Source organism: Motacilla alba, chromosome 12, assembly GCF_015832195.1.
Source record: "Motacilla alba alba isolate MOTALB_02 chromosome 12, Motacilla_alba_V1.0_pri, whole genome shotgun sequence".
Lineage (NCBI taxonomy): Eukaryota > Metazoa > Chordata > Aves > Passeriformes > Motacillidae > Motacilla > Motacilla alba.
The window spans coordinates 6,560,001-6,580,188 of record NC_052027.1 but is presented as its reverse complement, the minus strand read 5'-3'; the positions used below and the strand labels follow the sequence as shown (position 1 = coordinate 6,580,188).

The 20,188-nt window shown below is 43.1% G+C and overlaps 1 long non-coding RNA gene across 4 annotated transcripts; it reads right to left on the bottom strand.

Moving 5' to 3' along the window:
• Positions 1-6,973: 6,973 nt before the first annotated feature.
• LOC119706226 lies at positions 6,974-20,166 on the bottom strand. Of its 4 annotated transcripts, none has more exons than XR_005258452.1 (6): positions 18,943-20,166; positions 18,762-18,812; positions 16,000-16,137; positions 13,789-13,912; positions 13,361-13,478; positions 6,974-12,075 (listed from the first exon to the last, which is right to left on the bottom strand). It is a non-coding gene; the product is annotated as an uncharacterized LOC119706226 (long non-coding RNA). The 4 variants fall into 4 exon arrangements; XR_005258453.1 differs by having other exon boundaries at positions 18,762-19,078; positions 19,825-20,166; XR_005258450.1 differs by having other exon boundaries at positions 18,762-20,166.
• Between the last annotated feature and the right edge of the window lie 22 nt (positions 20,167-20,188).

Below are 20,188 nucleotides of genomic sequence, written 5' to 3'. Positions count from 1 at the left end.
TGTGAGATGTTCACATCTCAGTAGACTTCAAGATAAATGGCCTTTATCTTGTCTTCCATATGGTTTTGCTTTCCATGTCGTAAGTGAATAATAACATTGGCTGAAAGAGAGCAGCTATCAGACTGCACCAAGCTGGGAAAGCAGGGAAGAGGAGAGAAAAATTCGGAGGGCAGGGAGAAACCCTTCATGGAGGATCCTGATGGAATATGACAAGATGAAAATGAGCGGCTCAGGAGCCTGAAGAGAGCCTGCCCAGCAGGTGGGGTGAAAGGCAGTTAATCTGGATGAGAAAGAATCACCCTGGCATTGTTCACTCTCTCAACTGGGCTTGGACCAAACCACTCACTCAGTTTGCTTCAGGCCAAGCATGTGCTTTAGCACGTAGGTGGTCCAGAGTCTTGGAGGGAAGGTTTCCTGTCACAACTGACATTAGCAGGAGTGTTGCTGAGGATGTCACTGGGACCGTGCACTCTGTGATGCTCTAGAGAAGAGGCAGGAGCAACATTGGCTCTACTTCAGCATGATGATTACATTACTAACTCCCACAGAGTAAGTTAGGAGCTGCAAACACTGGGTCCTTCATCCCAGCAATATTTTATACCTTAACGTATTAGTTGTCAAGGTTAAAGAGATATGAATTACATATTAAAAGCCAAAGCAAATGCACTCAATGGGATGGCAGATCCATGCTTCAATAGGTCTTTGGTTTTATAAGCCAATTAAGCCCAGGTCTATTAAGAATTCTTCCTGGTGAAAGAGTGAGGGTATTTTCTCTGCTACAATCATATCAGCCTGTTCTCTGGGTTAATGGAGATAAGTACTACTGCCAGGTTTTGTTCTTTCCCTGCATGTAATCTAATGCCAGATGGTTCTGAATGGGTATTAAATCCCTCATGTGCATGACCTCCCCAAGGTTTTTACCATTAGAACCTTAAAATAATTCAAGGAAAGCTTTCCCTAAGCCTGATCATAAATCTCCTAATGAGGAGCTGAAGTCACAAAGAAAATCCTTTCTTTAATTATCATTTGGTGGTTTTTTCCTCCTTTATGACAAACAAGCAAGAATTCAGAGATGCCTTAAAACTGTTTTAGTAGAAAATACATAAAAAATGAGCATTCGGGTGAACAGTTCAGGTTCCCAACAGGGTTCAGAGATGTAGAAACTGAACAGCCATCTACAGCCTCTAGTGCACGGGCCAGTAACATCACCATCCCTCAAGGCACATAGAAGTTACTCTGTCAGTAACTGATTGTTTTAGTCACAGTGCAACATAACACTTTGTGTCAGAATAAATACGATCCACTGTCAAATGAGGAGTTCAAATGGGACCTTACCTCACAGAAGTACAAGGACTTACATGCACACTCTCTTCACACTCACTGGAGTTATGCAAGTGCAGCTGAATTCCCAAAGATTTTCCTAGGAGTTTTCTGTCCTGCTTTTGCACAGTATGGAAGATACATTTAATGATTTTACTTTTGGTTTTCTACTTGCTGTATACTGCACCAAGCCTTACTTGCTGCCTGTTGCTTGAGCACACAAGAGAAAATCGTTCATATCCTCATGGGTTTTCTGTACTGCTCATTAGTGGATCATCCAAAACCAACAAAAGTATTCTTGCAGCTAAATCACACATTGTGAGAACAGGGAGGGATGAGAAATAATAAAAATAAAAACGTTTCAGAAATTTTGAGGTGTCCAAACTGTCAAAAAAACTTTAAAAGGGCCTTTACACTGTACATGTAAGACTCAGCTCTCATTAATATCTATTTCAACTGGGAATATGCAACATCTGCAAAAAAACCCCAGTCCCTGGCCAAAACCACAGAAGCAATCATCCTGAAAGATTTTAGTTTGGGTAACTGAGGAAACTGAACCCAGTTCATTGGGAGGGCATGAGACCATAATCATGGGACCATCTTGCCTTGCCCTGAAGTCTCACACCCACCTCCCATCACCTAGGAAGATGAATCTGAAAGATAACATGCTACTTCCAAAATCTGACACTAGAGCAGAGCCACCCAGCATGGCAGGAGACCATTTATTTAGAAATAAATAAATAAAATATGAATAAAAAAATAAAACCTGCCTCACCTCCCAGAAGTACCCTGTCATGCCACGAAGGATGGCATCACTGTGCAGCACATTGTTTCCCCAAGCCACCGCCACTCTCAACCATTTCTCATGCAGCCACACAGACAGGGCATGTGCAGGCACCTGCTCTGTATTGTGTCAGAGATGCAGGTGGCCTCTGGAATGGGAGAGGCAGGGATCCTTTACCAGAGCTCAGAGCTGAACCAGGAGCACTGAGCTCCAAACAGATACTGGAGAAAACAACATCCTGATAGGAAACAGCAGTTCGTTAAATGTTTGAATGTAAGTCTGCCCCTTCTTACCTGCAGCTCCAGATGTCCTGCTGTCATTGCAACCTCACCCCTTAGGTAAGTTTGTCCTCTTCACCTTAATTCCATTTCTGTTTTATATTCATTGTTTATGTCCACACCCAGTCTCCAACAATCTCTCCAGCTTAATTCTTGCTGTATTTATCCCCACACTTTCTTTATCAGCCTTGTTAGCAGCTCATTACCTCCCAGAATCTCCCTGACCCCCATGTTCTAACCAAAGCTCCCTTTACCTGGTTCTGGTCCCTGTCCACCCAAGCACTCCTCACAACTCTTGTGCAAACTGCCTCCCTTGGGCATGTCCACTGAGGCCAGCTTGTTGTCATTCATCCCCATCCCAAACTACCATCTGACCTAGAAGAGGTGTTTGTCTGGACAAGGAAATAGTTCATGTGGTGAAATGCTGGCAAAGACTCAGGCTCAAAGCCCTGTCTGAATTTGGAAGGCATCAGAACTGGGAATGGAGCACAACAGAGATAGATAGTGGCCCCCATCATCCCTTGGTATAGTTTTCCTCCCTGGCACCCTGGCCATGCCCCAGCAGCACCATCGTGGGCTGTGGAGGAGCAGCGAGGAAAAGGCAAAACCGAGTGTGGAAGGAACTAATGAAGCTGTGCAGAGCCCTTCATCCTGCAGCCAGTGAAACCCTGCCCAAGTGCTGTGTTTTACAGCTGCACACAAGCTATTTGTTATTCCAGGCCAAAAAGAAAAAAAAAATAAAAAGGACTTGTTGGTTTCTCTCCATTCCTTAGATGCCATGTCTTAAAAGAACAAAGGAGCAATGCTGCCACCAGGCCTCACCAGAGAGGGACGTACTGGGGCTGGAGGGCTGGAGGACAGGCCACTTGTCCTGGGGAAACCTAGCACTGAACTGGGGTATGGGACACAGGCTGCAGGACCCCAGGATGTTCCATCTCTGGGGATGAAGAGTATTCCTGGCACATCATCCTGGCACCTCCAGCAGGCTGAGAGCAAGGAGGGAGGCACGGGGTGAGCGGGTTTGCTCTGCAGCACTTTTGAGACAAAGCAATTTTACTAAAAAAGGAACTTGGAGCACTTCAGTCCATCAAGCAGGAGGCCGTGCCAGCTCTGTCTCCATCCCGCTCAGTCCCTGGCGACCAGGAGGAGGAGGAGGAGGAGGCAGTGGGAGGAAAATGGCAGCAGACACTCTGCTCTGCACTGGCGGCTCAGGGCCAGCCACAAGTGAGCCCGAGGGTCCCTGCCAGCCCACAGAAGGGTGGGGAGAAGCAAACGGGGGTTTGGGGGCTGCTCCTGCCAAGGAGCAGCAGGACACTGGTGGGGAATCTCTCCCTCTGTTTTCCCCTCCCCAGTCCTGCTGCCCGGCGGTGCTTGCATGTTCCCCAGGGCATGAACCCACTCCTGCTGCGTGTCTGTGTCTCACCCATGCCCTGGGACACCACACTCAACAGGGACCCCTACCCCAGGGCTGCTGCTGTGTAACAGCACTCTCAAAAGCTGTTCTGGCTACATGGATAATATCAACTTATTATAGCATTTCCCTTTATAGCTGTGCTGCAGACGGCATTTTCAAATCACTCTAAAGCATTCTTGCTTTTTCTTTCTATCCCTCAGTGCAACTTGACAAATTTTGTGGTTCTTTTCTTAATATGTGGGTTTATTTTATGTCACCGAGCACTGGCAAGGACAGAGAGGCTTTTAAGTCACAGTAATCTGAATTTTAGAAAAAACAAGCTACAAAGATCTGTGATTAAATGTGGAGCACGTAAGAGCAGCAAAAACAAGTACTCTGTGTTCTTTAAAAGATCATTTGGGTAACAGTGACATAACCTAAATACCCAGTTGCAGTCCAATTTAATCAGCAAATATGCCTCTGGAGCACAACCATCTAACTTAGGAAAAGAAACAGAAGTACAGTCACCACCAGTAGGAGAAATTAATGCATTCCACTTAGACAAAGATTGATTATTATGAATCAATCAAAAAATACATTTGCCCCAAGTGGGCGTACACGGTCTACTATTCATCAAGTTGCTTTCAAATAATCATTAAACATCTAAAGACAGAGGACCATTTTGTTCACCCAAAACAAGGACTGCAAAATGAGGACCACCTTTTTTAGTTTGCAGTATTTTGATCAAAAGTAGTTGCCCAAAAGTAGGACAGGCAGAATATTTCCTAGAAGAAATGTGCATAGGTGAAGAGGACTCTGCTAATTCCAGTATAATTTTTCATGTAAGAGTTTTCCAGTCACAGCTGATTTTTCGATATAATTTTTATCATAAGTTTACCAAATTAAATTTATGTTTTCTACTAATTTTGTCCAGTTTAAGGGCCTCAGCTATAACCTCAATGGCATCTCAAAGGGTCATAAATCAGATTAAAAGCCAAAAGTTACCACAGTTGAATGTTTTCAAGAAAAATGAACGTGGTGGTTCCAGGAAGGGCAGGAGTAGGAGTCTTATTAAGGTCTCCCTTTGCACAGGGGTTCTATTAAAAATACTTCAGAAGGATGATGGTGGGACAAGTATGTCTGAAACTGGCTGGGTTATTAACAGCAGGCTTGGCTCCCCTGCATCTCTTACATTGCATTTCCCATTTGTTTCTGGGCAGTTCTGGCATGTCCTTGTGACAGTGCTCTAAGAGAGCATTGCTCTGGGTAAGACAATGAGCAAGAACAAGAAACAGTCAAAATAAAATTAATTTGTCATTTACAAGAGAAAAGAAAAAGTGCAAAATTAAAGGACAGCAGGAAGCAACTATATTACCAACTGGAGAATATGATTTTTTTATTAAATTTGTGTGTATGGAAAGCTTATTCTGTGAAACATTCCCCAAACCATCACTCCATATTCGTGGCTTAGCATTCCTGGTAGGATGGGGAATGAGAAACTTGTTTCCTTTTACTTTGCAGGGCCAGGGTGAGGCACAAAGCAAATATCAGATGATCCTGATGAGTCCCTTCCAACTGAGTATATTTCATGATTTCTGTGGTAATTTAATCAGCAGAACCCCAGATGCTGAGGTTGACTTCAGAGCCAGCTTTATCTGAGAGAATAGGAGATGGCCTTCCAGGTAAAGCGTTCTTCCTTTTTTTTTACTAGTCTTTTTCTCCAGTGTTGGAGACTCAGTGTAAGGCTCAGGCCTCACCCAGCCCAAGCAGTGCTGGTGGGCAGGGCTTCCACTGACACTTTTTCCATTACAAAGTAATGTTCTACCCTAACATACTTTGTTTGACACCAATAAATCAGGGCAGCTCTTTTAATCATACCCAAGACTGAACTAGGCTGATTTTTTAAAGGTTAAAAAATTTGGTGACTTTTCAAAAAAACTTTTTTTTTTTCTTTTTTAGTGCCACAGTCCAGCACTCCCTGTTCCTGGCAGCAGCTCAGAAATGCTCTGAGACATGCATCTTTTTGTGTCAGTTCTGACCCAAATGAAATCAAGAAACCTTGGAAATCTCACAGGAGATGGATTTTTGTGAGTTTTCCAATTTAAAGAGGTGGAGATAAACCAAGATAAGTGCGTGAGAAAAGATCTGCAGCATATGGAAGGTTCATCTATAACCAGATATGCCTGCCTTTATTTTTATGGCCTTACACTTTTCTAGAGATATGCCTACAGGCATTTGATTAACACTGGAGTAGTTATGTAAATGAATGAATGGGACAATAGATGTAGTAGAAGAAAGCCTTCATTCTTAACTCTGACAAATGCTTGCTTTCCAAAGGAGAGATTGTTTTAATTGGCCAGCTAGCTGCTTAGAATGGGTTAGAAAGGACAGGCAGAGGACCTTCAAAAGCCAAGCAATTCTGAGGCTTTTCCCAAGCAGCAGCAATGATAAAAGAAAAATCTTGTTTCTGTTACTAATAATTTAAAAATGCTGCACTTTGTCATCAATCTCAATTTGCCATAATGAGCCTTGCAGGAAGTTCAAAAGTTGCAGTGGGACAGAAATGAGCTTAAGGGATGTTGGGCAATTCAGAAACATGATTCTAATTGCACCAGATAATGTCTGCGTTACCCTAAATAATATTTTACTATTGTGCCTGTTGTGAAGTGGAGCCTGTATTCATGTATAAGCATGTACATATTTATAGATACACATTAATATAGAGTCCATGTGTCTACATGAATGTTCACATTAACAAATGTCAAGGACAAGACTCCTCCAATAGCTATAAAGGTTTAATTTCTTATCTAGTACATTCCATGTTTTACTTGGTTGAAGGCCTAGTATTTACATGTTTAATTATCTAAGATTTCCTCCCTCCCAAGGAACAGACTGGTTTGCCATGTTCAGTAAAGTAATGAAATGTAGAATAAATCTTTCTAGTGGAATAACTACATGATACTAAACCCATGTTTTATCTCATCCTCACCATGTACTTCAGTTTCTTTAAGTGTATCTTTGTAGCAACCAAACTTGCCATAAATTAGTTATGATGATATTACAGCTGAATTTAATTTCAAAGTCTCTCAGCAAGTTGTTAAGCATTTGTTGTCTAGGTCACTGCTGAGGAAATTTGAAAACTCTGATATGATTTATGAATATTACTATATTAGTACAGTATAAAAGTCTATGGGGAACACAAGCACATAAACCTTTGTTTAATTTCGTTCCAATAAAAATTTCATTTCTTATAGCAAAACAAACAAGTAAATCAATGTTGAATGATTCTGTTGTTTTATTACGTAACTTATAATTCGCCTTTAGACATCCAAGCCAAGTAAAATCTGAGACCCTGCTCATTTTTGTTGGAACATGATTAGTTAATACTTAGAATTATTCTGCAGAGCTTGTTTCCTTGAATGGCATCCATAATGTGATGTAAGAGAAGAAAGTCCAGGAACAAAAGGTTTGGCTTTTTTTCCTCCCTATGTATAATTATCTTATCCCTATTATTAGCCAATTTCTCAATGTAAACCTTTTTCTTCTGAAGTTTACTCAACTGCTCATGGGATAATTAGTTTCCTAAAATCCCTACAACATCAGTGTTCAATTTAAGAGATGCTGTTACTTTGAGATTGATGTTGTACGAGTTGCCTGGGCACAGAACTCCTGTTGCTCATCATGTAGCCCATCCCCCTAGCTGGGGAACAGTCCCATCTGCACGAGTCCCTCTCAGCTCACGGAATGGGAAATGCTGAATAGTGAGAAGACAAGATTAAATGAGTCAAACCTTTGGCCATTTTTGCCAAATCACAAGCTAATCACAGGTTATATTAATCACCAGCTGAAGATTCAGCTCTCCTTTAAGAAACTGCAGTTTGTGGGACTTGCACATGGAGGAACACGGTGACATTTTGGAGGATCTGGCTGTTGCTGTCTAAAGCACCAAGTCTGTTGGCTTTTCCAATACCATGCAATGAAAATGTCCCTCATACTAGTGAAGGACTAACCTAAGGCAGTAGAATTTCTAATTTATTGTAGATGTATATATGCTAGCTTCTCAGAAATATTGCAGATATTTCTTGATCACTGGGAGGCAGTAATCCCCAAGCCTAACTAGGTTTTCTCTTGGACATACTGCTTGACCTTAGGTGAGTCACTAAATCTTTCTTTCTCTCTGTTTTGCTGTCTATAATAAAGTATGATAATATTGGCTCACATCACCTGCTGAATAAGCCAATATTCAACACAAATAGCTGATGTGAGATTAATATTTCTAAAGTACTCTGTTGCTGAGAATTGCTGTCAGTCCAAAGTGTATGCTACTGTAATTATGGTATACAATAGAAATCAGGCAGCTTGTGGCTATTCTTGAGCCAGCCTCTGTATCTGCTACCTGACTTCACATGTACGTGTCCAATGGAAAAGAGATTTAAAAATAAAAGTGTCCTTGAAACAAGATAGGAAACTTTCAGCCAATGGAGAATGTCCATCAACACCCACCTGGGGCTACAGGTTATTTTCCAGCCAGTTCTGTCTGATTTCATTTCTTTGTGTACTCAAATCCACCATTCTGGCTGGTAAAGGAGGAAGGGACAGCTTTGAGAGGACTGTGGTAGGTCAGGGTGCATTAGGGTTTGAAAAGACCCCTCAGGGTTTTGATTCACGATGCCTGCCAAAGCCACACGCCTGATGATGGCAGAGCACAAGGTGACAGCAGCCATGCCATCTTCACATCTCGCTCCATGCCCAACAAGAGGATCCAAAAATCCACATTGCTTCCCACTCACCAATGAATTGAAGTACATAACTACTCCCTTTAGCTGGAAATTCCCAGAGAAAGGGTAACTGGCCCATCCTTTTTCCTTCCTCAGAGAAAATATTGGTTTTATTTTCAGAGATGGGCATTACATACCTTGTGTCAATGCCTTGTACAAATCCTAATGCAGCATCTTCTGCCACAGAGCAGGAGGAACAAGGAGCTTTTCAGCAAGCCCAGGAGAGCTCAAAAATATTCTTTTCTTTAAAACTGTGAAGTCATCAGAAAGGGCTGGAATTTTAGAATGAATGAGATTCCATTCATACTAAACAACTGCTGAGTTGAATCTTCTCCTTCTTTCTTCTGTGTCTCTTTAGCTCTAACTTCCACCTGGAAAATGCCCTGAACATTTTGGGAACTATAAGGAGCAAGAAACAACCATTCAGTCACAGCTGGCCCAAGGCATTTCTGAAAAATAAATCACTCTATTCTCACTGTTGGGCAGTGGATTTTCCAGCAAAGTGGAACAGTGGGTAAAGCAGGCTTTTTTTTCCCCCCAACTCCACGTTTCCCCAGGGAATTCCTATAGATTTCTCAGCATCCACCCAAGCAATGTCACGGTGCAGCTGTACTGTGTTATACCAACCCAACTTGTGTCCCCACTGCAGATTTGTACACTTTTGAGGGGAGGACAGCATTACACAGCTGCTTAGGCCAAAGCGTGGGTTGGTTTGTTTGCATGCTAGCTTCCTATGAAATGAAGAAAAAACCCCGAAGAAAACAACAGCCTGGAGATGAAAAGTCCCAAAGTTTTAGAATTGTCAACTCCAAGAAATGTGGTGGGTGTAAAAACCACAGATCAAGCTTTGCATCCATACGCAGCATCTATGTTTGTTCTGAACAATGCTCAATGGTGAGAGTGGGGAGCCCTGTGAGCGCTGCCTCCCACTGCGGACGTGCCTCCCATTCCTGGGGATAGCAAGCTCCCCTTCCCACAGACACCCCCAAAAAGCCTCTGTCTGTTCTTCACAGCACTGGGCAGGGTTTTGCTTCCTCTTTGCAAAGCTCTTTCCAGCAGGATGGAAGTGGGCTTTGCTCCAGGAGCTGAGGATGCATCCCCAGCAGTGTGTGAGCAGGTACCAGAGCAGGTCACCGGGTACAGAACTGCCTTTTGCACTGCTGTAATTGCTGGGAGCTGAGAAGCCACTGCCTCACTCCAGGTCCAGTTGAGGCCTGGGTTTGGCTCATTAGACTTAGCAGAGATCACAGAGTGTTCACAAGGGGTGAGACAATAATTTGTCCTTGTTAACCTACAATACGTCAGAAGAGGACAGAAAATGTTAGCTATGTGGCTAATATGTGCATATTCATTAAAAACCATCACTGAAATGTGACTCAAAAGGAACTAAATTAGAGATTTTTCAACCAACCCTTCTCCAAAATTTGAATAACATGGATTTATTTTTTTTTAAATCTTTTGGAAAATGTACAAAATGAAGTGAACGTTAAAAAAACCCCTCAAATCTATTTATCATGAACATCCTCATCTTTGTGAGATCTCTGTAGCAGCTGAAGGTATTACAGAGACATAAGGCACAGAGTGCTTTAGGGTGAGGAAGTGCTTTTGAATAGGTTATAATTCATTTAAAACACACAAAATGAGTTTTAATGCATGCAGTCAAAGCATTAGAAACTCTTTTAACAGAAAAGCTTTATAAATATTGGGTTATTCAATAGATGTAAGACCTCACTTATTCAGTGAATGGAAATAAAAATTACTACATAAAACTACTTCTACTGTGTCCTTTCCTGCTTTGGAAGTTAATCTAGGTGCTATTACATCTTGCAGAGATGACAGCTCTGTATTAGGACTTAAAATCTTCAGTCCTTCCAGAAGATATTACACAACTCACTTGCTCCATGATATTTGGGAAAACTAAATGCATGCCCACCTTCATGACTTCCTCAGAGAGGCTGCATGGCAAGCCCACATAAATCTTTCAACTGAGATTCAAGCACTGAGAAGGAGCTACTGAATTGCTGGCAGCGTGAGCTAATATGAACTAATATGAACTTCATGCAAAGTTCTGCTTTGTCCGGAATTGCCGCTTGGAGTGAACTTGTAGTAACAGGCTCGTCGGAGACCTGCCAGGGGAGTCTCTCTGGCAGGCTGTGAGCTGCAGCTGGAGCTGCCTTTCCTTCAGTTTGCTCTGAGTTTAGGACATGCTTGTGCAGCTCTGCTATAATCTTTTAGCTGGAGAGGAGACAGAGAGGAACCCAGCTGACCTGAAGCAGACGAATCTCAGGATAATCCCAGTGCAAAGTCAAGCCTTGGGTGAAACTGCAAAAGTGAAAAGTTTATTGAGGCTCAGACTGGGTCTAAGGCCATCTCATCTGAGAGGAGGAAGCTGTGGACCCAGGAGAGATGAAAGCATGCAGTTTGCTTGTTTTAATGACTGCTGGGGTGCCTGTGGCCAGAAAGGCATCGCCACCCCTAGATGAGAAGACCCACCACCCCCGTGGAGCCACACACAGGGAGCTCAGCTCCCACCAGACACAAGCTGAGTCCATCCCTCCCTCACTGCCTACTTGGCCCCTGGCACAGCAGTGAGGCAAGTTTCACATGGAGAAATAACACCTTAAACCCTTTAAAAATCCAAAGAAAATCCCAAGAGGACAAGCTTGATCAGCTGCACCACTGAGTCCAACAAAGCACATCACTGTCCTCATGAAATTTGTCTCAGCAAAGACAATACTTGGGCTTGACTTGTTTTCTGCTCGCCCAAGTAAAGAAACTGTTGTTGTTCCCTTAAGAAAGCACTTCCCTGTTCACAGTCAGGAAGATTTCCCTGATATTTTGCCAAGAGTTGTATAACAAATGGCTGATGAAACAAATAACAAGAACAGACCAGAGAGAAGAGAGGAAATACCTGAAAAGAGGAAAAGGACAAATGAGTCTTCAGAGAATATGAGCTATAGAGGATGGGCTGAGTTTATGTCTGGTAGATTTTGCTTCATTTCCAGTAATTCATGCTCTGTATGTTTCTAGAAACAGATAGATGAAGGATTTACAAAACCCACACCACTGGATCCCAGAGAAGTTGTGAGAAAAATAAAAGTTTTCTAAGTTTTGACAGTCAAAATAGATTTGTCACTAGGCCAACACATAGAACTTTTCCCTTCTAACTTGGGCTGAAATAAGCAAATAGGATCATTTCTTCTGTCTGATTTCTCTGTCCAGTGGATTCACTCCACCACTGCTGTCCCTACTCTGGATGGTCCATGGAGCTCAGCCAGACCCTTTTGTCACAGTCCTTATTTTCTTTCAGCAGTTGAATACTGGTCAGTGCATGGACCGAACTATCCAAACCTCCAAAGACAAAGGCACACAGCAGGAACTCTGAAGGCATTTCAGGGGTGTCTGAACAAGGTGCCATCACTGCAGTCAGGCACTGGGACAGGGACATGCACTGCTGGCACACACCATTCGGTCCAGCCTTGACACTGGGGAGGATTTCAGAGGAGCTCAGAAGCAGAAAATCTTGGAGGAGTAAGGGGAAAAAACACAAATAGGAGACAAAAAGAAAATGAGAGGATGAAAAAACCCTATGCAGTGTAAAATTTGCATATGAATAATATTAAAATAATGCTTACTTATAGGCACATTATGAACAAGCAGCGCTGGTTATTAACAACATCATTCTAGGGCCACTTTGCACATCTGTGCTTCCCATTAGCACCAAGTAGCAGCCTCTGGAGCACGTGTTCTGTGTGCATCTGCCCTGTGACTGTGAACACCAAAACTGTCTGTTACACAGATATTGGGGAATAGTTCCCTAGATAAGCTGTGCATGTGCTCACGAGTAAAACATGCAGCCACACCAGTGTGCACCCAGAAAACACTAAATTTGTAAGAGCAAAACAGCAGCTCAAGGCAGGTCAGTACTACAGAGACCAAGCTCTGAACTGGCAACAGCAATCCATCAGGACCTGTCACTGCCAAAAGACAGTGTAAGAACATTTCAACATCAGCCACATCTTAATTTTTGTTTGGGCTAGTCTCACCAGGCTTCCTCAAGGCCCTTGTCTGTGAATCCTGAATATAACTTGGCCAAGAACATGCTTATTCTAACCATTTAATGCACTGTTTAGGGAAATTTAGGAGTAACTAAGCCCCATAAGCTATCATTGCCTCCTTCTCAAAAGAGTCACCTAGCAAGCTAAGTATTGTATGAGTAGCAGAGTTATATTACTAATAAAGTTCTCATGTGTTTCATTTTTGCAATATTGGTACAAAGGAAACTCTCACATATACAAACAGAAGTTTCAGGTGACAAATGCCAGCTGATTACCAGCAGTTAGCTTTTAAAGCACAACCTGGTTGCAAAAAACTTGAAATTTTGCCATTCTTATAAGAAGACATTAAAGCTTATTAAACCAATTCACCATTGTCTCAGAAATTCTCTGTTTCTGCTCAGTGATGTTTTTTCCCTGGGATAACAGTATCCATAGCAATTTTATGGGCGGGGTTCACATCAAGGACGTGTACTGCTAACTGGAAAATTGCATTTGATCTCTGCTTTTCCTTATCTCTTTTCAGGCTTTCTTTTCTCTTAAGTTTAAAGACACTTTCATTAAATAAATTATTTCCTTTCTTTGGGAGGCTGAATCAGAAGGCACTAAAATCAGTGAGAGCCTTTCCATTAATTCAGGAGAGCTTTACATTAGACTTTCAATTAGAAACAGTTAAATGTAGAAGTATAAAGAAACCAAAGATAAAGGAGAGAGGAGCAGGAGGTGGAAATGTTTCATGAACATTTACAAACCTCTAAGGTTTCATTTGGCTTTATGTTAAATTTAGGTCAAAGGTTTGGGGCAGCTTTTGTTCTCCTCAGCCCCCGTTTGCTCTGATCTTCTGTTCCAGAGTGGATCTTGACAGGTGCACTGTGAAAAGGGAAAAATCAGTTTGAAAAGCTGGACTCAAGACCTGCTAGAGGCAGAATGATGAGACAACTGCTTTGCAGTTTGTTTCATGTCAGAGGGAACACAATTGGCTGAGATGAAGTAGTGCAGCACTGGACTGAAAGCTGCAGATATTTTAAGGAAATGTCACGAGAGGGACACATCAGAATTAAAGCTCCTGCTTGGCCTCTCCTGCAATCACCTCAGTGCTGACAAACCCTTGAGTTTTGGGGCTGTGCCAGGCCCTGAGGCAGCAGCATTGACTGTGTCTGCCACTTGTAAAACTACTCACTTGAGGACAGCATTTTGTTGACCAGTGGCAAAACACCAAATCTCCCACAGGGAGATGGATCACTCATCCTCCAAAGGTCACAGGACACCAGGGTGGCAAAACCATTGTCCCCAGCAGTCTTTGCCTGCCATTGACAAGAGAGGAGTGAGGAACAAGCAGATTTTGGCACTTACGACACGGATATACAAATAAGGCAACTCCATAAGGAGAGACAGTATCTTCAGGTTATTGTAGTTTTTATAATTTCTAGATTATATTGTGGGAGAATCAGAGCAGCTTCCTGACATGTCTTCTAGCTAGCTTCAAAGGGAAGTAGAAGTTCAAAACAATTACCAAATTTTATTGAATTATGTTAATCAACTTGATAAATTTAGAGGAGGGGACCGGGGGGGCAAAGGGCAGCTGATATATGGAAAGAAAAGAAGGATGTTAAGAAGCAGAAGTGATAAAATCACTAGCCCTGGGGGACAGCAGGAAAAGCAGGCAGCTTTTAGCTCCATAGCACTAAATGTTCTGTCACAACACAATTCCTTCTGCTTCATCCTCAGCTTCCTGCTTCAGCCTGAGTCCCCTCCATCCCCACCTCAGCCACATCAGCATGAGGGTGTGCAAGGCCCCTCTGAGCCAGACCACCAAGACCTGAGTTAACACAAAACCTCCTGCACTGCTTGGGTGCAGCATCACTGGATGGGGCTGGCACTTCACATGTGTTTTGGCTCAGATTCATCCTGTTCAGTTTAGGCATTCAACCACAGACTAAGTCTCTAATTCCCTTAAAATCCTTCCCCAGCAAGCAGAGAGGTGGGCACTCCCAGAGGCAATCCCTGCTGTTGGAGGGATCATTCTCTCTAGTCTGGGAGCACAGGGGGAGCTGGGGCCCAGGGCTGCCCAGCCCAGCCCAGCCCAGGACAGACCCTGGGCTGCAGCCACACCTTCCCTCCTCCTCACTGGTGCAGGGACCACGACATGGCCACAGAAGAATAAGGACAAAAATAGGTTTCTGACCTACTTCTTGGCAGCAGGCAGCATTGAGAGTGGCTGCTGGAGCCAAGGGGGAATAGATCTTAACCACACAAATCACATGGATGTGTTGGTGAGCTGGGAATGACATTGCCTCTCCATGCTGGCTTTCCCAGCTTTCCTGCTAAAGCCTTTTCTCTCTGTTTTTCACCAATCTTGACACACAGACTTGGACAATTTTTTCCCCCCTTAATTTCTGTTGATATCACATTTTCTTCTGTGTTTATGTGAAACAATATTATTTTCCATGGTTTTGAAATCAGCTCAGGACACAGTTGTTGTCTCGCAACATTTTGGAAACTGCATTTAGGAAACATTTTCAGCCATGAATATTTGAAGATTATTATACTTAAATCAGTTCCAAATATGAGATTCTTTTTCTTCTTGAGGGAATTGTGCTGTAACACTTAAATCCTTTATATTAATTTTTCCCTTTCTGATTTAAATTTAGACATACTATGGATTTATATTAGTACTTTTCATCACTAGCAAGTACTTCCCATGCTAGCAGGATCTCAGTGGTTGTCTGCACTGAACAAGAGAAAATACCTATTCCTTGGAGGAGTTTTCTCTAGATAATTTTTTTATTTCTAGTCTGTGTTTTTAATTATCAGTATTCTCTAGTGTTTCATCTTCCACAGAAACTTCCAATATTTTTAGGACATCTTTACAGACAGTCTAATTGTTTCCTTGTGGAGACTGAACTGGATTCATGGGATGGTCAGCCTTAAATACCTGACACCTCTTACTCTTGTTTTCTCCCATGGGCTGGTTTATATCGGGTTGGCTGAGGACCTGCTCCAAGAGAGGGACTGGATGCTGTATGCTACACACATCCAAGCAGTCCCATTGTAATCAATTAGTAAGATGAAATAATTTCAAAGAAAACATTTCATTTGTCCCATGTAAATAACATTTTCATTACTCATTTCAACTGGCTAAACAGCAAAACCAAAGTTTTTTTCTTAATGAAAAGAGAATGGTCTTAAAGCAAACACCACAAAGAGAAAAGTTGCTGGAAATTTCCTTTGTGGGAAGAGATGCAACAGAACTGGAGTTTCATCCTTGGGTCACCGATACTTAGGGTCAAGCAGGGGACTATCTTCAAAAAAATTAAAACTCTCCTGAGAAAAATAACCCATTATTCCTTCTGACTGACTCCAAAGAAGAAAAAACTGTAATTTTACCCACCACATCTCATCTGATCCCTGTTCACGCCTGGGAAGGTGCATTCCTTTCAGAGTGAGCCCGTTGCTGTCACATCCTCCCATCAGCTGAACCCTGGGAGGTTTCTCTGTGTTGTGCTGCCAGGATGCTCCTTAGCCCCTTCTGGAGACACACAGGACAGGTCTCAGCACACTCAGCAAGATGCTTTCAGTTCCATTTGCACTGAGCACACATTTTCCATTACAGGAAATCAGGGAATGGGGACTCAGCCCTCCCTTTGGCTGAGAATCACAATTCTTGTGCATTCTATAGACACTGCTGTTTGGGGTATGCTCAAAAGATCCCAGGACATCCTCAAAACAGTTCCTGAGCTTGCTTGGCTTTAAAAAAAATATTGTCACTGCTGCTGATGCCATTTGGGCTCAGATTTATGAAAAAAAATTATTTCTGAATAAATCAGCACACACCTGTACATATCCTCACACCTCAGAGGTTTGGGAGAATTGGATGTAAATGGCTGGGGATGGAACTCCAACACTGTGTGCTGGTGCTGGAATTCAGAGCCAGCTTTCTGGGATTAGGTGTCCCTGACTAACCTCAGCTGTTAGAAATTATTGTGGAGCTTGGCCCTGGCAGGTGAGGGGTCACTGTGAGGAGGAGAACAAAAGCTTTTTTTCCTCTCTTCTGCCCCTGCCTCCCCCCTCTGCAGTATTGGGCAAATGTGGTTTTAATTCAGAAATACAAATGTCATCTTCAAAGTCACTCTGAGAAGGAAGGGTGGGGGAAAGGGAGAGAAAAAAATTAAACAAAAAAACCCAAAAACCCTAACCAAACAATTGGATTGCAATTTGTCAAGATTTTTTTAACTGTGAAATTGAACTGGAAAGTCTTAACAGCTGACTGATGAGCCAGTGGGGGAGGAAGAGAGGCTGGGAGTGCTGGAGTGCTGGAGTTAGGCTGCAGTGCTCTTGAAATGCAATGAACTGTCTTGGTGTTTCATACAGCATCTCATATTTTGCTTTCTTCAAGGCCAGCCCTTTTCTGATGTAAATAATCCTGTGATCCCATGTCACCAGGAGCCTAGGGAAAACAGCTCCACCTTACGTGCTGTCCTTGGAGCAAGGCACAACTGTCACCAAAAGCTGTTTGGGAGCATTAAGTAGCAAGGAAACATTCTTTCCCCCACCTTGTGCTTTTGGAAGTCTCCAGGCTGGGAGGTATTTTTGTTTCAGGTTGTGACAGCAATGGTTGCACACTTACTGCAGGTCTGACAGCAGATGTGAATAATGGAAAAGGGTTCTGAGCACGAGAAGTCACTCTGGGCGCTCACTGTACTTTCCTGATGTGTGTGACATTGACATAATACACCCCAGGGCTTTCTGGAGCAGACAGAGTTTGCCTGTTCCACGTGCTGGTTTTATGAACAGCAATCAAGCTGTGAACATGTAGGCAGTTGAAACACATGTAGGCAGCGTGTGTGGTGAGTGGCTTCCTATGCTGGCCATGGGTGGGAAGCACAGAGCTGAGGTCAGGGCAGCAGAAACAAGGTTTTGCCATCAGAGGAGAGGACTCCTGCTCCCTGGCAGGGCTCGTGATGGGCAGTCTGGATGGTGGTGGCTCTACATCATCATGTTGTCTGATTGTATAACACACACAGCACCTGGAAGCAGCTCTTGGGATGCCCAGAAGCTCAACCAGATACATCTCACAGGAGCTGACGTGTGAGCTGGAAATGTTCCTCACCAGTGTAAGAAATTAAAGCCTTCATTTCCAAGCACAGAGGCTGGAGAGCAGGGTCACAGCTCAGCAGTCAGTCAGTCCAAGCCCCTCTTCCTCAGTCTGTGAGGCAGTGACCCATCAATCAGATACACATTTCCCAGAGCTGCATTAGTGAGGCAGCAGCACGGAGAATCCTGTTTCCCTCTCCCACATCCCCATCCTTCAGAAGGCACAGTCTGTTTCTACAGGGACTGAAAGCAGGATTAATCCCTCTCTGATTTCTTCCTCTAACTCCTTCTCCCTGACACCCCATTCCAGCTTTCATCCTATCTGGGCTATTTAGTCTAGAGCAGGGAAGACAGAGAGGAGACATGATAACAGTCTTCAATTATACAAATGGCTTATGCAAAGAAGAAGGCAATAAATTGTTATCCACATCCACAGGGAAAGCACAAAAAAAAAGTAATGGGTTTAAATGCAGCCAGGGAGACCTGAGTTCAGAACTAGAATAACTTTCCTGCTGCAAGGGTCACTGGGCACTGGAGGGGACTGCCTGGGCAGGCTGGGGGATCTCCACGGCTGACAGGGTTAAAAAAACACTTCAGACAAATGGGTCAGGAGTGGTTTGTGTGGGGGTGGATGAGGTGACCTGTTCAGGTCCTTTCTAGCCCTGTTTTCTTCTATACCATGGTGGTAACTATTCCAGCCTCACTCCTTGGCAGACAACCACGACAAAACTCCACTCCTGTGTTTTTTGGAACAAGTTGGCAATCTTGTGGCAGCAACACAATTGGGTCAAGGATCTGATGAAGCCAGAAGACAGGATGATCCCTCAGCACACAACAGGCATAACTGCAGCACCCAATTATTCTGCCTAATCCTAAATAATTGATTTTTCTCTTAAACAGTCAGCAAGAGAAACTCAAGCTCCTTAGAGCTCATCAGGTCTGCAGAGGACAAGGGCTCACACTCACAAACACACACTGATTCCAAAGCAGTGGCACCTCAGCAGCCTCCCCACAAATAAGACAAAGAGTTACTTTGCTCTGTGCAAGATCACCACATACCTTGGGGTGTGCTCGTGTTGGCAACTGGTACAGCCTCATCCTGCACAGCCCCTGCAAAAAGGAGCATCCCTGGAGATGCTCTGCTCTGAAATGCACTTCTCACCAAATTGCACTGAAAATGGGATGGATCCTATGTTTACATAAGCATATCCTTAAGTGCATTGCTGGATTGGGGCCTTACCCAGCTATATTCCAGGCTCCTGGAGGTCAGTGGGGATTGATTAGCTTCTCTGCATGACCTGGGCACTGAAAGCCTACATGTGTCAGAATGAGGATATTTCCCAGCATAAAATTTTTCTCATTGAGTTTTAGATATCCTAGGCAGAAAAGATGGCCAATAACAACAAAGTCAGAAGGCAGTCTCTCCTGCTAAAAGAGAGGCATGAGTGAACCCTAACAGATGTAATTTGTACCATTACTGCTGATGAAGTTAGCAACCTTTAGCAAGGAGACATGATCAATAGCTACTGGAGAAGATACAGCTGCAGATACCCAAATGGACGTGAACAAAGAAGAGAGGTGTAAAAGGCAAGAGCTGAATAGTTAAACCAGATGAAAGTTGTAAGGTAGGTTATTGACCTTGAGAGAACCAGATAAGTAAAAAAAAGTAGAGAAGGGCAACAATGATTTATGTTCTTGCCCTGCACAAATATTAGAATGGCTTATTCAAGAGTGTAGTAAATTATGAACGAAGTAGAGCTCTATTAGATTAATGACAGAGGAGTTTATATAGAAAGGCTGGCATCTTTGGAAAGTGGGTAAGAGAAATTAATTTTATTTTAACTCCTTTATTTCCAGGCTTGAACACTCCTTTCTGTGCCATGCAGCTATCTGTGTTACACTTTGTAATTATATAGCTGTTTCCAGATCATTTGTGACAACAGTAGAACTCAATGTATGGAAAGCAACAGGACACCAAGAAGGGGCATCCATGGAGACAGAGATGATAAGTGCTAAAAGCTTTATCAAAGATCATAAAAGCTAAAAGCAGCTCAACGAGGATCTGTTTCTAACATTGTGGAAAGAGATGGGAGTTTTGGAATTGACCAAAAGGCTCTCAGACCTTTATAATGATTACTGTGGTGATGTCCAGAATCCCCAGCCTTGCATCATACATGCTGATGTCCCTAAAAAAGACAAAAGATGACAACTGCTTCCCACAGGCTTTAAATCAAGCAAAGGAGGGTAAAGTTTGGTACAGCAACAAGGGGCCACAGCATGAAGTGATTCACATGTGGTTGCACAGAAAGTTGGGCCAGGACCTCCACATTCCATTTCCCATCCAAATGCCTAATCTAGACTAAAGGAAAGAAGAATTTCTGTCTGCAAGAACAAACTTTTTAAACTGGCTTAAAGGATTCTGTTTAGGAAAAAAAACCTCAACAGCCGCCCCCCCAAAAAAAACCCAAACAGACAAAAAAAACCCC